This window comes from Trichomycterus rosablanca, chromosome 7, assembly GCF_030014385.1.
Source record: "Trichomycterus rosablanca isolate fTriRos1 chromosome 7, fTriRos1.hap1, whole genome shotgun sequence".
In the NCBI taxonomy this organism is placed as follows: domain Eukaryota; kingdom Metazoa; phylum Chordata; class Actinopteri; order Siluriformes; family Trichomycteridae; genus Trichomycterus; species Trichomycterus rosablanca.
Window position 1 is genome coordinate 22,585,863 of NC_085994.1, and position 17,481 is coordinate 22,603,343.

Consider the following 17,481-nt stretch of genomic DNA (forward strand, 5'->3'; position numbering starts at 1 on the left):
TTTTAAACACCTCAGTGTCACTGCTGGACTGAGAATAGTCCACCAACCAAAAATGGTCAGCCTACAGTGCCCCGTGGGCAGCGTCCTGCGACCACTGATGAAGGGCTAGAAGACCTCAAACAGCAGCAATAGATGAACGATCGTCTCTGACTTTACATCTACAAGGTGGACCAACTAGGTATGAGTGTCTAATAGAGTGGACAGTGAGTGGACATGGTATTTGAAATCTCCAGCAGCGCTGCTGTGTCTGATCCACTCATACCAGCACAACACACACTAACACACCACCACCATGTCAGGGTCACTGCCATGCTGAGTATAATCCACCACCTAAATAATACCTGCACTGTGGTGGTCCTGACCATTGAAGAACTTAAGAGAAGGCTTAAAGAAGGCTTAAAAAGCATGCAGAGAAACAGATGGACTATAGTCAGTAATTGTAGAACTACAAAGTGCTTCGAAAAGGTAAGTGGAGCTGATAAAATGGACCTGGATCCATGCAGATTCACAACACCAAGCTTTTTAAAGAGAGGTTGAGGTGCAAATGGCATTTCACGTACCACACTAGAAGTGGTGAATGGCTACTGGAACAATACCGGTGGCCGAGAAGTGCAAAACAAATTTACATTTCAGAAAACAAAATTACAAAAAAACAAAAACAAATTTACAACGAAAGCAAAAACAAATTTACAAGTGCTTGGGTACCCAGTGTTTGTAAATTTGTTTTGGCATATGTAAAAGTGTTTCAGCACTTGTAAATTTGTTTTCGGCATATGTAATTTTGTTTTCTAAAACGTAAATTTGTTTTGCACTTCTCGGCCGCACATTTCTGACAGAAAGGGTAGGTACAATAAACCGGAAGTACGTGTCGCTTACCTGCTGTCAATCAAACTGTTTCTCAGCGGTAAAGTGAACGGAGTTTGTGATGGTAACGATAAACAAGGTTTTGTCTAGTTTGTGGAAATCATTTTATCCAGTTGACCCGCTATTGTTTTTCTTGTGGAAAGTTATTAAATAGTTTGTGCAGATGTTTAGACGTGTTGTGTGCATCTCTATCTACCGTCCGCTCTTCTAAACATCTAAGGAATTCCACAAGAACAACAAAAGCGAAATAATGAAAATAATTAACACAAAATGGACAAAACATTGTTCATTAGAGACGGAACATTTGATACCGAGGCTTTGAAGCTTGTTTCACTTTTGTAACACTGGATTCAGTGTATCGGAGCTTATATTAAAGCAGCATGTGTGGGACTGATGAAGCTTTGGTGCTGTGTTTTATCTCACTCACTATACAACCCCTGGCAAAAATTATGGAATCACCACTCTTGGAAGATGTTCTTTCAATTGTTTAATTTTGTAGAAAAAAAAAAAATCACAGACATGCCACAAAACTATCATTTCTCAAACTGTCAACCCTCTGGCATTAAGAAACAATAAAAAAAGAAACAAATATAATAGTTGTGGTCAGTCACAATTGCTTTTTTTTAGATCAAGTAGAGGAAAAAAATATGGAATCACTCAAATCTGAGGAAAAAATTATGGAATCATTAGAAAACACTGCACCATTATTACTTTGTTGCACCACCTCTGGCTTTTATACTGGTTTAAACTCTCTGAGGCATGGAGTTAACTAATGACAAACAGTATTCTTCATCAATCTGCCTTCAACTGTCTCTTGCTGTTGCCAGATCAGCTTTGCAGGTTGGAACCTTGTCTGACCATTTTCTTCAATTTCCACCAGAGATTTTCAAATGGATTGAGATCCGGACTATTTGCAGGCCATGCCATTGACATTATATGTTTTCTTGAAGGAAAGTTTTCACGTCCTTTGCCCTATGGCAAGCTGCATTATCATCTTGAAAAATGAAGTCATCATCACCAAACATCCTTTCAACTGATGGAATAAGAAAAGCGTCCAAAATTTCAATGTGGACTTTGGCATTTATTGAAGACCATCTCCCCTGTGCCTTTACCCGACATGCAGGCCCATATCATCAACAACTGTGGAAATTAACATGTTTTCTTTAGGCAGTTATCTTCATAAATTTCATTGGACAGACACCAAACAAAAGTTCCAGCATCATCACCTTGCCCAATGCAGATTCGCGATTCATCACTGAAGATCACTTTTATCCAGTCACCCACAGTCCACGATTGCTTTTCTTTAGCCTACTTTAACCTTGTTCTTTTCTTTTTAGGTGTTAATGGTGGCTTTTGTTTGGCTTTTCTGTATGTAAATCGCATTTCTTTTAGGTGATTTCTTACAGTTCAGTCACAGACATTGACTCCACTTTCCGGCCACTTGTTTCTCATTTGTTTTGTTGTGCATTTTCTGTTTTCAAGACATATTGCTTTAAGTTTTCTATCTTGATGCTTTGATGTCTTACTTGGTCTACCAGTGCTTCCCTTTTACAACCTTCCCATTTTGTTTGTACTTGGTCCAGATTTTAAACACAGCTTACTGGGAACAACCAACATCTTTTGTGACATTCCACAATGATTTATCTTCTTGAAGGAGTTTTATAATCCTCTCATTTGTTTCAACTGACATATCTTGTGTTGGAACCATGATTCATGACAATCTGCTTTGTGCAACAGCTCTCCGAGGTGTAAGCACTCTTTTTAAACTGAAGAATAATTAGCAAATCTAATCTGCTGCAGATGTTTTGTTTTTAAACTGCAAATTACAGAGTGATTCCATAATTTTTTCCTCAGATTTGAGTGATTCCATATTTTTTTCCTCTACTTGATCTAAAAAAAGCAATTGTGACTGACCACAACTATTATATTTGTTTCTTTTTTTTATTGTTTCTTAATGCCAGAAGGTTGACATTTTGAAAAATGATAGTTTTGTGGCATGTCTGTGATTTATTTTTTTTCTACAAAATTAAACAATTGACAGAACATCTTCCAAGAGTGGTGATTCCATAATTTTTGCCAGGGGTTGTATAAGAGACAATCAAACCAGGGTTACCCACCATCCCGTAAAATACAGAATCCTTCTTTATTTGGAAACTAAATGCCGCGTTCAGTATTGAACTGATACAGGACGCGCTTTGTTCCGTATTTTTATCAATGGGAGACAGTGTGATGTGTATAAAACAGAAGGAAACTGCGGCTACTGTGGGAATTAAGTAGTGTTCACTTTTATTCTTAGTAACGGTGTGTGCGCAATATAACCTGTGTAATACACCGCTGTATGAGTAGCACCGTGGGCAGAGTGCGTTGTTTTGCCTAAAATATGGTTCTGACTTATTATTATAAAGAATGAAAATAATAAATGTTAAACACCATAAATAAAACCTTTGTTCTCATGACTGTGTAAGCACAATCAGGAAAAAAGCTTCAAAAGCTTAAATGAGGCTTCATCTGCACTCTGCCCATTGCGATGCTCATACAGCGGTGTATTACACAGGTTATATTGCGCACACACCGCGTTACTAAGAATAAAAGTGAACACTACTTAATATAATTAATTAAACAGCAGTTTCCTTCTGTTTTATACACATCACACTGTCTCCCATTGATAAAATTACGGAACAAAGCGCGTCCTGTATCAGTTCAATACTGAACGCGGCATTTAGTTTCCAAATAAAGAAGGATTCTGTATTTCACGGGATGGTGGGTAACCCTGGTTTGATTGTCTCTTATATAGTGAGTGAGATAACACACAGCACCAAAGCTTCATCAGTCCCACACATTCCTGCTGCTTTAATATAAGCTCCGATACACTGAGTCCATTGTTACAAAAGTGAAACAAGCTTCAAAGCCTTGGTATCAAATGTTCCGTCTCTAATGAACAATGTTTTGTCCATTTTGTGTTAATTATTTTCATTAATTCGCTTTTGATGTTCTTGTGGGAATTCCTTAGATGTTTAGAAGAGCGGACAGTAGATAGAGATGCACACAACACGTCTAAACATCTGCACAAACAATCTAATAACTTTCCACAAGAAAAACAATAGCGGGTCAACTGGATAAAATGATTTCCACAAACTAGACAAAACCTTGTTTATCGTCACCATCACAAACTCCGTTCACTTTACCGCTGAGAAACAGTTTGATTGACAGCAGGTAAGCGACACGCACTTCCGGTTTATTGTACCTACCCTTTCCGTCAGAAATGTGCGGCCGAGAAGTGCAAAACAAATTTACGTTTTAGAAAACAAAATTACATATGCCGAAAACAAATTTACAAGTGCTGAAACACTTTTACATATGCCAAAACAAATTTACAAACACTGGGTACCCAAGCACTTGTAAATTTGTTTTGCACTTCTCGGCCACCGTACAATACAGATGTCACAGCCTATATTGTTCGTAAAAAGGAAACAAACCCTCCTACAAATGTCCCAACATTTCTGGAAAAGGGGGATGTACTTTTGTCAGTTAAATGAAGGTTAAAAAGGAATAACACATTTTTAAACATGTGATAAAGTCACATGGGCTTGTTTATTTTCGAAACGGTAACGCATCGGTTAACGAAACGGTAACATCCTTCTGGTCAGCCGTGCGCACTGCCGCTCAGCAAACACGTCATCAGAGCGCTGCTGCCTTGCACACTAGTAGCGGCGTCGTCTCCATGACAACGCTGTCCACGGAGTGGGATGGGAAACGCGGAGTGAATTCTGCACATGATCTTGTCCTATTCATCTCAGGTGTGTTCAGCCTGACACTTCGGCGCTCAGCTGGCCTGTCCGGGTACGCCCACTTCGCCGTAGAAGAGAGGGAGCGGTACAGTCAGACTCACTTCAATGCATCCCTTCAGTGAAGCCTGCTTTCAGAGCCAGAGGTGTGATAGGCAGTCATTTGCGGAAAACTGTTCCGTCGGAACTGGAGTATCGCTCTATTGTACAGATGGCACTTATAAATGCTCGTTCAATTTCAAACAAGACTTTTATGCTGAATGATTTGATTTCTTCTAAGGATCTTGATTTTATGTTTATAGTAGAGACGTGGATGAAGCCTGGTGAGAGCTGTCAGCTCTCCGGACTGTGCCCACCAGATTATAGATGCTTTAATTGCCCAAGATTAATTGGGCGTGTGGGTGGACTTGCTGCTGTTTTTAAAAACAGTTTAAATTGTTCTCTTGTGTCTTTGGGGGTATTTGAAAGTTTTGAACTGCTGGCTTTTAAAGTTTTAAGTGATAACCCAGTGCTTTGTGTTGTAATTTATCGGCCATCTAAGACAAATGCATATTTTCTTTTAGAATTCTCGGAATTGTTGTCATCCATTGTACTTGACTTTGATAAGATTTTATTGTTAGGGGATTTTAACATGCATGTAGATGACAGTGCAAGTGGATGGTCCAAAGAATTCTTAGATACTGCTGAATCTTTTAATTTTGTGCAACATGTGTCTGGCCCAACCCATGTTCGTGGACATACTTTGGATTTGGTTTTTACTTTAGGGCTTAGTCTAAATTCTCTGTGGTCGGAAGATTTGGGAATTTCTGACCACAAATGCATTTGCTTTGAGTCTGTCTTTCAGTCTAAAGCTGCAAATTCCAAACACATTATATGCTCTCGGCTTTTTTATGAAGACACAGCGGCAAAATTTTCAACTATATTTAATGATTTATCTGCACCATTATTGCAGTCTGCAGATCTTACTGTTATGGCTGATGCTTTTAATGATTTATGTTTAACAGTTTTAGATGAGGTGGCTCCATTTAAGACCAGATCTAAATGAACAGCTCTATCTCCTTGGTTAAACAGTGAAATTCTGGATCTCAAAAGGAAACGTAGACAGGCGGAGCGTAAATGGAAACAGTCCCAGCTTCAGGTGCACTACCTGTATATGAGGGATTTGATGGTGGTGTACAACAGTAAAGTTAAGGATGCAAGAGCTGCATATTTTAATAACTTAATTACTGTTAATAGGCATAGACCAAGGTTCCTGTTTTCTACCATTGATTCTCTCATTAATGGTGTTGAGTTGAACAGGCAAGATTCAGACATTGGATGTGAACAGTTTTTAGAGTACTTTTTAAACAGAATCACTGAAATTAGAGCCAATATTTTTCCTCCTTCGGATTGTGTGGAAATTTGTCCTGTCAGCTATAACAGTGATATTTTAAATTGTTTTACCCCTATTTCTATGGATGAGCTAATGGGAATCGTGCAGTACCTGCAACCATCTTCTAGTTCATTTGATGTGATTCCTCCTAACTTTCTTAAAAAAGTTTTGAAATCAGTGGGTCCTCTTTTGCTAGCCATTGTGAACCTTTCTCTTAGTTCGGGCATTGTACCAACCTGTTTTAAAGTGGCAAGTGTACAGCCTCTTTTGAAGAAACCAGGCCTTGACCCAAATGATTGTGCTAGCTTTAGACCCATTTCAAAACTTCCTTTTCTATCAAAAATCCTGGAGAAGGTTGTATCTGATCAACTTCTGCATGCACTGGAAGAAAATAATGTCTTTGAAAAATTTCAGTCTGGTTTTCGAAAAAAGCACAGCACAGAAACTGCACTGGTGAGAATCTTAAATGATATTTTAATGCACTCAGATTCAGAGGAAATAACAGTGTTGGTTTTACTTTGTCTTAGTGCAGCCTTTGATACAGTAGATCATGATATCCTAATAAACAGGCTCAGTGAATGGGTTGGCATATCAGGATCAGCACTGGATTGGTTTCGGTCATTTTTATCCAATAGGAAATGTTCTGTTTCCATTGGAGATAAGATGTCCTTGAAGGCTGATTTTACCTGTGGGGTACCTCAGGGTTCTATTCTTGGCCCTGTTTTATTCTTATTACATATGCTCTCCCTGGGTAATTTAATTAGACGTTTTAATATTTCTTTTCATTTTTATGCAGACGATATGCAACTGTACCTCTCTGTTAAGCGAAATGAATTCAGTGGATTAGGCAATCTAACTGAGTGCATTGCAGCTATCAAGAATTGGATGAATTATAATTTTCTTAAATTAAATGAGGACAAAACCGAAGTTCTAGTTGTTGGTCTAGACAACATACCCAGGGATTTGGAGATGGCCCTTGGTTCTCTCGTTTCAAGAATTAACACTTCCCCAAGAAAAGTGTTTGATTCTCACTTGCAATTTTCTGGCCATATAAATAAGCTTGTTCAGTCTTGCTTCCTTCAGCTAAGAAATATTGCAAAGCTTAGACAGGTTTTGTCTTTTCAAGACTTAGAGAAAATCATCCATGCTTTTATTTCATCTCGACTGGATTACTGCAATGCTTTGTATACTTGCCTCAGTCAAGGAGCTGTGTCAAGACTCCAGATGGTTCAGAATGCCACATCAGTCCAGTGCTGGCCTCACTTCATTGGTTGCCAGTAAAATTTAGGATAGATTTTAAAATTTTAGGTTTTACCTTTAAGGCTCTACATGGGGAAGCACGTGATTATATTTGTGAATTGCTGGTTCCTCACAAAAGTTGTAGGTCTTTGAGGTCATCTAATAAAGAGCTTCTGGTTGTGCCCCATACCAAACAGAGGCAGAAAGGGGACTGTGCTTTTTCTGTCCAGGCTCCTAAATTATGGAATAGTCTCCCACTCGATATCAGACTCTCTGAGTCCACATTAACCTTCAAGAAATGTCTTAAGACACATTTTTATTCATTAGCATTTCAGAGTCTTAAGCAATGGGGCTCACGTCGGAAAAGTGTATGTGTATGTTTGTGTATGTATATGTGTATATACAGTGTATCACAAAAGTGAGTACACCCCTCACATTTCTGCAAATATTTTATTATATCTTTTCATGGGACAACACTATAGAAATAAAACTTGGATATAAGTTAGAGTAGTCAGTGTACAACTTGTATAGCAGTGTAGATTTACTGTCTTCTGAAAATAACTCAACACACAGCCATTAATGTCTAAATGGCTGGCAACATAAGTGAGTACACCCCACAGTGAACATGTCCAAATTGTGCCCAAAGTGTCAATATTTTGTGTGACCACCATTATTATCCAGCACTGCCTTAACCCTCCTGGGCATGGAATTCACCAGAGCTGCACAGGTTGCTACTGGAATCCTCTTCCACTCCTCCATGATGACATCACGGAGCTGGTGGATGTTAGACACCTTGAATTCCTCCACCTTCCACTTGAGGATGCGCCACAGGTGCTCAATTGGGTTTAGTCCATCACCTTTACCTTCAGCTTCCTCAGCAAGGCAGTTGCTCTTGGAGGTTGTGTTTGGGGTCGTTATCCTTTTGGAAAACTGCCATGAGGCCCAGTTTTCGAAGGGAGGGGATCATGCTCTGTTTCAGAATGTCACAGTACATGTTGGAATTCATGTTTCTCTCAATGAACTGCAGCTCCCCAGTGCCAGCAACACTCATGCAGCCCAAGACCATGATGCTACCACCACCATGCTTGACTGTAGGCAAGATACAGTTGTCTTGGTACTTCTCACCAGGGCGCCGCCACACATGCTGGACACCATCTGAGCCAAACAAGTTTATCTTGGTCTCGTCAGACCACAGGGCATTCCAGTAATCCATGTTCTTGGACTGCTTGTCTTCAGCAAACTGTTTGCGGGCTTTCTTGTGCGTCAGCTTCCTTCTGGGATGACGACCATGCAGACCGAGTTGATGCAGTGTGCGGCGTATGGTCTGAGCACTGACAGGCTGACCTCCCACGTCTTCAACCTCTGCAGCAATGCTGGCAGCACTCATGTGTCTATTTTTTAAAGCCAACCTCTGGATATGACGCCGAACACGTGGACTCAACTTCTTTGGTCGACCCTGGCGAAGCCTGTTCCGAGTGGAACCTGTCCTGGAAAACCGCTGTATGACCTTGGCCACCATGCTGTAGCTCAGTTTCAGGGTGTTAGCAATCTTCTTATAGCCCAGGCCATCTTTGTGGAGAGCAACAATTCTATTTCTCACATCCTCAGAGAGTTCTTTGCCATGAGGTGCCATGTTGAATATCCAGTGGCCAGTATGAGAGAATTGTACCCAAAACACCAAATTTAACAGCCCTGCTCCCCATTTACACCTGGGACCTTGACACATGACACCAGAGAGGGACAACGACACATTTGGGCACAATTTGGACATGTTCACTGTGGGGTGTACTCACTTATGTTGCCAGCTATTTAGACATTAATGGCTGTGTGTTGAGTTATTTTCAGAAGACAGTAAATCTACACTGCTATACAAGCTGTACACTGACTACTCTAAGTTATATCCAAGTTTCATGTCTATAGTGTTGTCCCATGAAAAGATATAATGAAATATTTGCAGAAATGTGAGGGGTGTACTCACTTTTGTGATACACTGTATATATATATGTATGTATGTGTAGTTAAAGTGCATTTATAATTTTTATTTGTGCTATTGTATTAATGTTTTTATGTCACTGTGTAGCTTTTATGATTATTAATTTTTGTGTTTTTATTGTATTATACTTGACCGCATTGTAAAGCACTTTGTGGCTTGGTCCTAGAAAAGCGCTATATAAATAAACTTTACTTACTTAATTACTTACTAATTATTATTATTATTATTTGTTTTGTTCAATTCAAGGAAGAATTTATTTACAGAAAAAATGATGTCACTGAACCGGTGATCTGGTAATCTTATTGATCTTATTGATATTTGCAGAAATAATAACTAATCCAGCCTAAATAATTTGGGTTGATGTGTTTTATTCGGTCCTGTTTTTTTTTTTGGTATTATTATTATAATTTGTTTTGTTCAATTCAAGGAGGGCTTTAATTACAGAAAAAATGACGTCATCGAACCGGTGATTTGGTAATCTGTTCCTCCCGGAAATGTGGATGGTCGGGATGTCCGTTCCTGTTTTCGGTTGCTTTTGATCACTGTTGCTTTGTGCTTATGATTATGGATTCTGTATTGATCAACAAAATCGTCTAAAGAAATCAACTCACATGAGAGAGACTGTATAAGCCTGTCCCTGTAAGTAACCCACTGAGCACTGACTGAGATCCAGTCATTAACGTTAACTCAACATTTTCATTTCAGTGCCGGGCCCTCTATATACTGTAGTTTGTATTGAGGACAAACTGACTCATACAGCAACAAACACATTTATCATTCTATTTTTCTATTAATATAAATAATAGAAAATAATACATCAAAAGCAGATCATTTTACATTAGCCAGATTTGTTAAAAACGAACTGTTTAATAACAATGTCGATAGATTCATTGCTTTCTAGTTCACTGACGCTGCGTAGCGTCGTGTCTCAAACCGCGTACATAGTGAGCCAAATAGTGCACTATTACCCGCGTTCTTGGTAATAATGTACGCACTTGTTAGTCATTTCTATAGTGTTTTGGACAGAGCTCAAGCTAAATGGCTAACCTTAGCTAACGTTAATTTAGTGTTATTAACTGAATATTATGAAAAATGTAACTGACGTTCATGCTGACGGATATTGTTTTTCACGAACACGATTCATTTATGTTAATTAATTGGCTTATTTATTGTATTAATATATTGTTTTAGCTTTAATTAAAATGCTAGTTCGCTAGCAAGAGCCTGGTTAGGCTATCTACCGTCTGCCATCTCTGTCTAGCTAGCTGTTTTATATACTAACGTTCGCAAAGTTATTGTTTGGTTTAACTTGTAGCTTAAATATCACTAAAGCACTTATATATATCATTTAATAAAAATAAATTGTGTGTATATTTTACCACTTTTGAGCTATCTTATCCGACTAGCATCTTTAGCTTGCACAGTCATGGCTAATAATAGCTATGCACAGTATAGCTTTTGTTTAAAATGTCAATACTAATGTCATAAAAGCTTGTAATGTGAGAATAACAAAACATAAATGGTTAAATCTAATCTATAAATATAATTTTATTCTTCTGTGGATATTGTTCTTGCAATATATTACATTGGTACAATAAATATTAATGGTCAACACATTTTCTTAATATCATTTGTTATTATTTAATATTTTCCCACTTTCTGTAGTCACCTCTAATTTAGACACAAAAATAGAATTGGAAACATAAGTATATAATTATAACTACAAAGCAATGTTAAAAAGACAAATTAAAAGTAGAAAACATGTTCATATATACAATTGTACCTTGAAACTCAACATCAATTGGTTCTGGGAGTGACGTTGAGTTTCAAGGTATTTTTTCCCATAAGGATGTATGGGAAACCTGTTAATGCGTTCCATGGTCCCGTGGATCTGCATATAATTCAGGCTAATGTAAAATAATAGGGTTTGTCAGGGGTTGTCAGGTTATGCACTGAAAATCACTGAAATACAATTGTAAACAGTTAAAATTCAATAAAAAAATACAATAAAAAAAAAATACAATAAAACCTACTTTTTAGCTTTACTTCTTTATTATTTCCTTATGCTTCTTAATCGTGTAGATGCCTGATTTTGGAATACTGTATTCCGTTCAGTAAAGGCACATTCACATGAGAAGTGGCAAAATAGTGCCGTTATTTCCTATGGAGTGTGGCAGTGCACAAAACTTAACGTAAACAACAAGCAAGGAATTTTATTAGTGGAGAGAATTTCAGAACTGAGCAGTAATAATTAAGAGAGGTGTAGTTTTTCTATGTCGTTCTAAACACAGATACATGTGGATGCTTTCAGAGTGAATTTGAGGGTTATTGATGGTACACACAAATGCAAATTCGTCTCACTTTGATGACGTTTTACCGCACCGCTCAAGCCGAGCGCTGAACAAAGTGGTTGTTCATTGTTAATTTGAAATTAAATAAATTCATTTTAAAAATGAGTTTAAGAGTACAAATTTCTTTGGGGGCATTTACATTTATGGCATTCAGCAGACGCCTTTATCCAAAGCGACTTACATTACAGCTACAGTGTACAGTTTGAGCAATTGAGGGTTAAGGGCCTTGCTCAAGGGCCCAACAGCAGCAACCTGGCAGTGGTGGGGCTTGAACCAGCGACCTTATGGTTATTAGTCCAGTACCTTAACCACTAGGCTATGGATTGCCCCTTGACGTTGAGTTACAGGGTACCACTGTACCAGTTAATAATATTAGAACGTTGCTGCAAAGCCATTATTAAAAAATGACATGAATGATTTCAGGACAACTATGATAAGAAATAATGAGTTTATTGTGCCGTTGTGGTTCATTTTTAGCCCATGGCAGGTTTCCTAAACGTATAAGGGTCCATATAATAACAGACTAGTAATTACTTTTATAGACCTTAATCCAGTCTTGAGTAATTTTAGTGTTTAGGGCATTTGAGTTTGTTTCCCTGTCAAAGCATCCATATATTCTATATGGAACAGTCATTTGAACTCATCGCCTGCTTCTCATTCTTCAAACTCCATGCTATACATTCCCCATGTGTGTGCTATATTTGTGCCAGTTCAACTTGGCCTGACAAGGATTTACTGATTAGACTCTTTAAATGCACTGAATGTGACCTCTTAGCAAGGTGTCACAGTTTTTCTGTAGGCGTATCATCATGTTTAATAGTGTTATGTTGCCATTGATACCTACACAACATATCTTTTGATGAGACACATTTGGCTATGATTAAGAGAGGACAGGTCAGATAGGGAGTCACCATCCTGTAAGGGTGGTGCATACTGTCTTGGCTATATACTATATAGCTAGACTTATGTGGTCAGCTAACAGTGAGCTTATTGGACATACCATTTCAAAACCCTATCTACAGTGGCTCCACCTCATGCTCATTACATTATGAGTGGGTGATATTGGCAGATGGCACTGCTCAGATTTACACAACAGAACTGTGGTCTTTTTAAATATTCTAATTACACAGTTTAAGTTTTTTTTCTAATTTAGTCATACCCAATTTTCCAGTTTTATCTCCCCCCTACTACTGCAGATCATACCCTTCTAACACGTGTATTAGAAAACTTTTTTTTACACTTTTTGTTTTAACTCTGATCAGTATTGCACACGTCGCACACACAGTGACTTCAGACTTGACTCGGACTCATTTTAAATGACTCTGACTCGGCTCATGACTCGCAAAAAAATGACTCGTAAACAACAAGAGCACAATTATACATACTTCACTTCACTTCACTTTTCATTACCTTTGGATTGGAATCTCACTTAATATGGTGGAATACCCTACGTAGTGCACTTCACAGGAACAACTGGGGTGAATGAAACGCTCCTACAGAATTGGCGCTAATGGTTGAAAGAGTGCTTTCTGAACCAATCAGACCTTCTGATTTTAATTTTAATAAGAAATGCTGTTATTTGCATTTATTCAGTTTGCGTCACACAGATGATGATTGTCAATGAAACGCTTGATTGGCTTTCTAACGAGTTAGTGTTTTACTTCACAACCGGGAAAAGTTTGGAGGTTTTTAATTATAAGCACATTTACAGAATAACAGATTATATTTCTAATGGGACAACACACAGTTATAAATTTAATAGCATCTGGAAGAACATAAGCTAAGGTAAGCAGTGGTTATGATTTTTTTTTTGCTGTGTTTTGGATTTTGGCCGCTGTGCCGTGATTTATCGAGTGCTTTTGTTTTGCAATGAAAACAAAACGTATCAGTTTAAGCTTTTAACTGGTACCTTCTTGTTACGGAAATTACATTCATTTGCACAGTGACTAGGAACTCGGACTCTAGCCTAAAGACTCGTGACTCGACTCGGACTCTAGTTTAAAGACTCGTGACCTGACTTGGACTCTAGCCCAAAGACTCGTGAATTCAACTCGGACTCTAGCCCAAAGACTCGTGACTCGACTCGGACTCTAGCCTAAAGACTCATGACTTGACTCGGACTCTAGCCTAAAGACTCGTGACTTGACTCGGACTCGTATTTTGTGACTTGTGAACATCTCTGGTAGCATCACACTGATTGTTCCCCGTCTGCCCTGTCGACTAGCCAGCAGAGGGTGCAATTGCAGCATCAATAAAGAATCAGTACGACTCACCCAATTTCTGACATAGCCAATTATGTCAGTGTCGCCAAACCACAGACAGTATGTGTAGACACCCAGCTGGGTGGTAGTAGAGCTGATGTTCAAACTTGGGATATCAACAATGGTGGGCTGTCATGTTAGACCGCTACACCACCTGAGCGCCCTATCTGGTTCATCTTTTGACCAGTGTAAAAGAAAGCTTTCTCTTCTACTAGAGTCAAAAAGGCTGTAAGAGAAGCATTCTATGATTAGAGAGTATATATATATATATTTGAAGTTATGCACATTGTTATTGCAAGAACGTGTTTACCAATAAAACATTCATAAAATATGATAAAATTATTAAATCTAAATTCATTGTAGAAAGCACATTATCTGACAAAAGTGAGGATCTTTTCCTGTTTATAACCCTGACACTGAAAACAGGTGCACCAACCATTATGTTTTGATCTAATATAAGGCATCAATAAAGCATCAAAACACAAATATGATTATTTCATAGATCTATACCTTTAATACTGTGTTTGTGCAGAAAGAATACTGGGAAATATTGTTCTAAATTACCATTTAAACACCTATAAATACCTGAAACAGTCAAGTTAACAGACATTATCTATAAGTAAATGACTGTAGCTATATAAAAAAAAGTGTTAATTAAAACAGTCCATGTAAACGCTTAGTCCATATAAATATCAGATACGAATGTGTTTTTAGAAAACTACAAACATCACAAATATAAATCATGTTTATAACCATGTGATAAAATAAGCTAAATAAACTGTAGAGATGAAACATCACACAGAGTTTCACTTCTTACCGGAGGGGGAGGAGGCGGAGCTACCCGGTTTTGATGGACAGCTCTAGCAGCCAATAGAAATACTCGTTACAGAGCTTGCGTGATTTCATTCATCTTTTCATCAACACGTAAAAAAAGTGAAAACCGCTAAAAGTAGTTTATCATCGGACAGTTCATGTGCTTTACATCCTAATTCATCTGAAATACAGTTAATTACCACAGAGACACACATGTATGTGGCACAAACAGCCAAATAAAAATAGTTAGACTACAAATTTTAATCTTGATTAATTTTTTTAACCGTGATTAAAATTTTAATGCGTTAGTGTATATATATATATACAGGGGTTGGACAATGAAACTGAAACACCTGGTTTTAGACCACATTAAATGTGCACCTTAACTCTCCTGTTTCCACCAGAACTGTCCGTCGGGAGCTCCACAGGGTCAATATACACGGCCGGGCTGCTATAGCCAAACCTTTGGTCACTCGTGCCAATGCCAAAGGAGCGCAAATCTTGGGCTGTGGACAATGTGAAACATGTATTGTTCTCTGATGAGTCCACCTTTACTGTGTTCCCCACATCCGGGAGAGTTACGGTGTGGAGAAGCCCCAAAGAAGCGTACCACCCAGACTGTTGCATGCCCAGAGTGAAGCATGGGGGTGGATCAGCGATGGTTTGGGCTGCCATATCATGGCATTCCCTTGGCCCAATACTTGTGCTAGATGGGCGCGTCACTGCCAAGGACTACCGAACCATTCTGGAGGACCATGTGCATCCAATGGTTCAAACATTGTATCCTGAAGGCGGTGCCGTGTATCAGGATGACAATGCACCAATACACACAGCAAGACTGGTGAAAGATTGGTTTGATGAACATGAAAGTGAAGTTGAACATCTCCCATGGCCTGCACAGTCACCAGATCTAAATATTATTGAGCCACTTTGGGGTGTTTTGGAGAAGCGAGTCAGGAAACGTTTTCCTCCACCAGCATCACGTAGTGACCTGGCCACTATCCTGCAAGAAGAATGGCTTAAAATCCCTCTGACCACTGTGCAGGACTTGTATATGTCATTTCCAAGACGAATTGACGCTGTATTGGCCGCAAAAGGAGGCCCTACACCATACTAATAAATTATTGTGGTCTAAAACCAGGTGTTTCAGTTTCATTATAAAATTCTGACTTCTTGCCCTAATGTATACGAATATCAATAGATGGGTCAGACAATCAGTCAATGCGCAGTAGTCGTCTAATTAATATCAAAATTCTGTACAGGTATTAGATCAGATCAGTCCAATGCACTGATGTATCTTATTCCATAAATGGTTAGGCTTAGCAGAGGCACCAACCTGGCCGGGCATCCACACAAATACAACTGGCTGTGATTGATGGAGGGAAGGTCGGACAGGGTCTTTTTCCATTGCCTCTGCGATATTCAATCTCCAGGACCGGGCACCTATCGCGAGTAGGGTGGTGGGGGTTAGTCACTTAAAGAAAAGTATGGCTCTCCATATGGGATATGGCTCTGTGTGGTAACCGAACACTAGCAGGCTATAAGAAACTTGTAAATAACTCATTAAAGAATAAAGTTACGTTAAAACCAAGCACACCAAACTGGCGCCATCGGACACATCTCAGAGGGGGCATGCGGAGGCGGATTCTCAATCAGGATTCTGAAATGACTAGATAGAGATGGGAAGGAGGTCCATAAAAATGTATAGGGTTCATGTCAAGTAAACTCTGGTGTGGACCATACCATGTTAAAGCTTTTTGCTTTTAAGATCTGGTATAAAATATAAAGTTCTCTCTCTTTTAAGGTTACGTAATGCCACTTATTTATTTATATTTGTATTTAAAAGTACAGCTTTGACAAAATGGTTAATTAGTGGCAGCCAAGTCTCATATTTTGGTGGAAGAAACCCTTCAAGGCAGACGTGATGTTCAAGTTGCCTACACCGATCAGCCATAACATTAAAACCACCTCCTTGTTTCTACATTTACTGTCCATTTTATCAGCTTCACCTACCATATAGAAGCACTTTGTAGTTCTACAATTACTGACTGTAGTCCATCTGTTTCTCTGCATCAATGGTCAGGACCCCTACAGGACCACCATAGAGTAGGTATTATTTAGGTGTTGGATCATTCTCAGCACTGCAGTGACACTGACATGGTGGTGGTGTGTTAGTGTGTGTTGTGCTGGTATGAGTGGATCAGACACAGCAGCGCTGCTGGAGTTTTAAAATACTGTGTCCACTCACTGTCCACTCTATTAGACACTCCTACCTAGTTGGTCCACCTTGTAGATGTAAAGTCAGAGACGATCGCTCATCTATTGCTGCTGTTTGAGTTGGTCATCTTCTAGAGCAGGGGTGCACAACTTCTTTTTACCAAGTGCCGATTTCACATAAACACCTAAACCAGAGGGCCACAAATTTCATTTTTACAGACCTGTCCACTTGAATTTGTAATACAGTTAGGGCTGGGTGATATTGCAAAAAAAAAAAAAAAAAAAAAAAATCTCGATTATTTTCAAATGTATTATCGATTCTCGATTGCGTTTTTTTGTATAATGCAATTGAAAAAAATTTTTTCATTTAAAAGACTGCAGAAGTGCAAAAATAGTAACAGCACCACCTAATTATCCTTTCAAGGAACTCAAACTTTATAACAATAACAATATAACAATAATTAACAATAATTTAGAGTCTGTATCAGTATCTACACTAGGGGACATCAAGTAAGCAGTCAGCTCATCTTTGATTTTGTCCTCTTGTGACTGGGGGGTGGATAGACGGGGCACGTTCTGCGTCTTA

General features: G+C 38.7%; 1 protein-coding gene across 2 annotated transcripts in view; it reads left to right on the top strand.

Moving 5' to 3' along the window:
- Nucleotides 1-9,764: 9,764 nt before the first annotated feature.
- The window catches only part of dpp9 (dipeptidyl-peptidase 9), a 52,543-nt gene continuing 44,826 nt past the window's right edge, over nt 9,765-17,481 (top strand). For both annotated transcript variants that reach the window (XM_062999143.1, XM_062999144.1), the window contains exon 1: nt 9,765-9,892. The gene's annotated coding sequence lies outside the window, so the exon portion shown is untranslated. The remainder of the gene's footprint in view (nt 9,893-17,481) is intronic.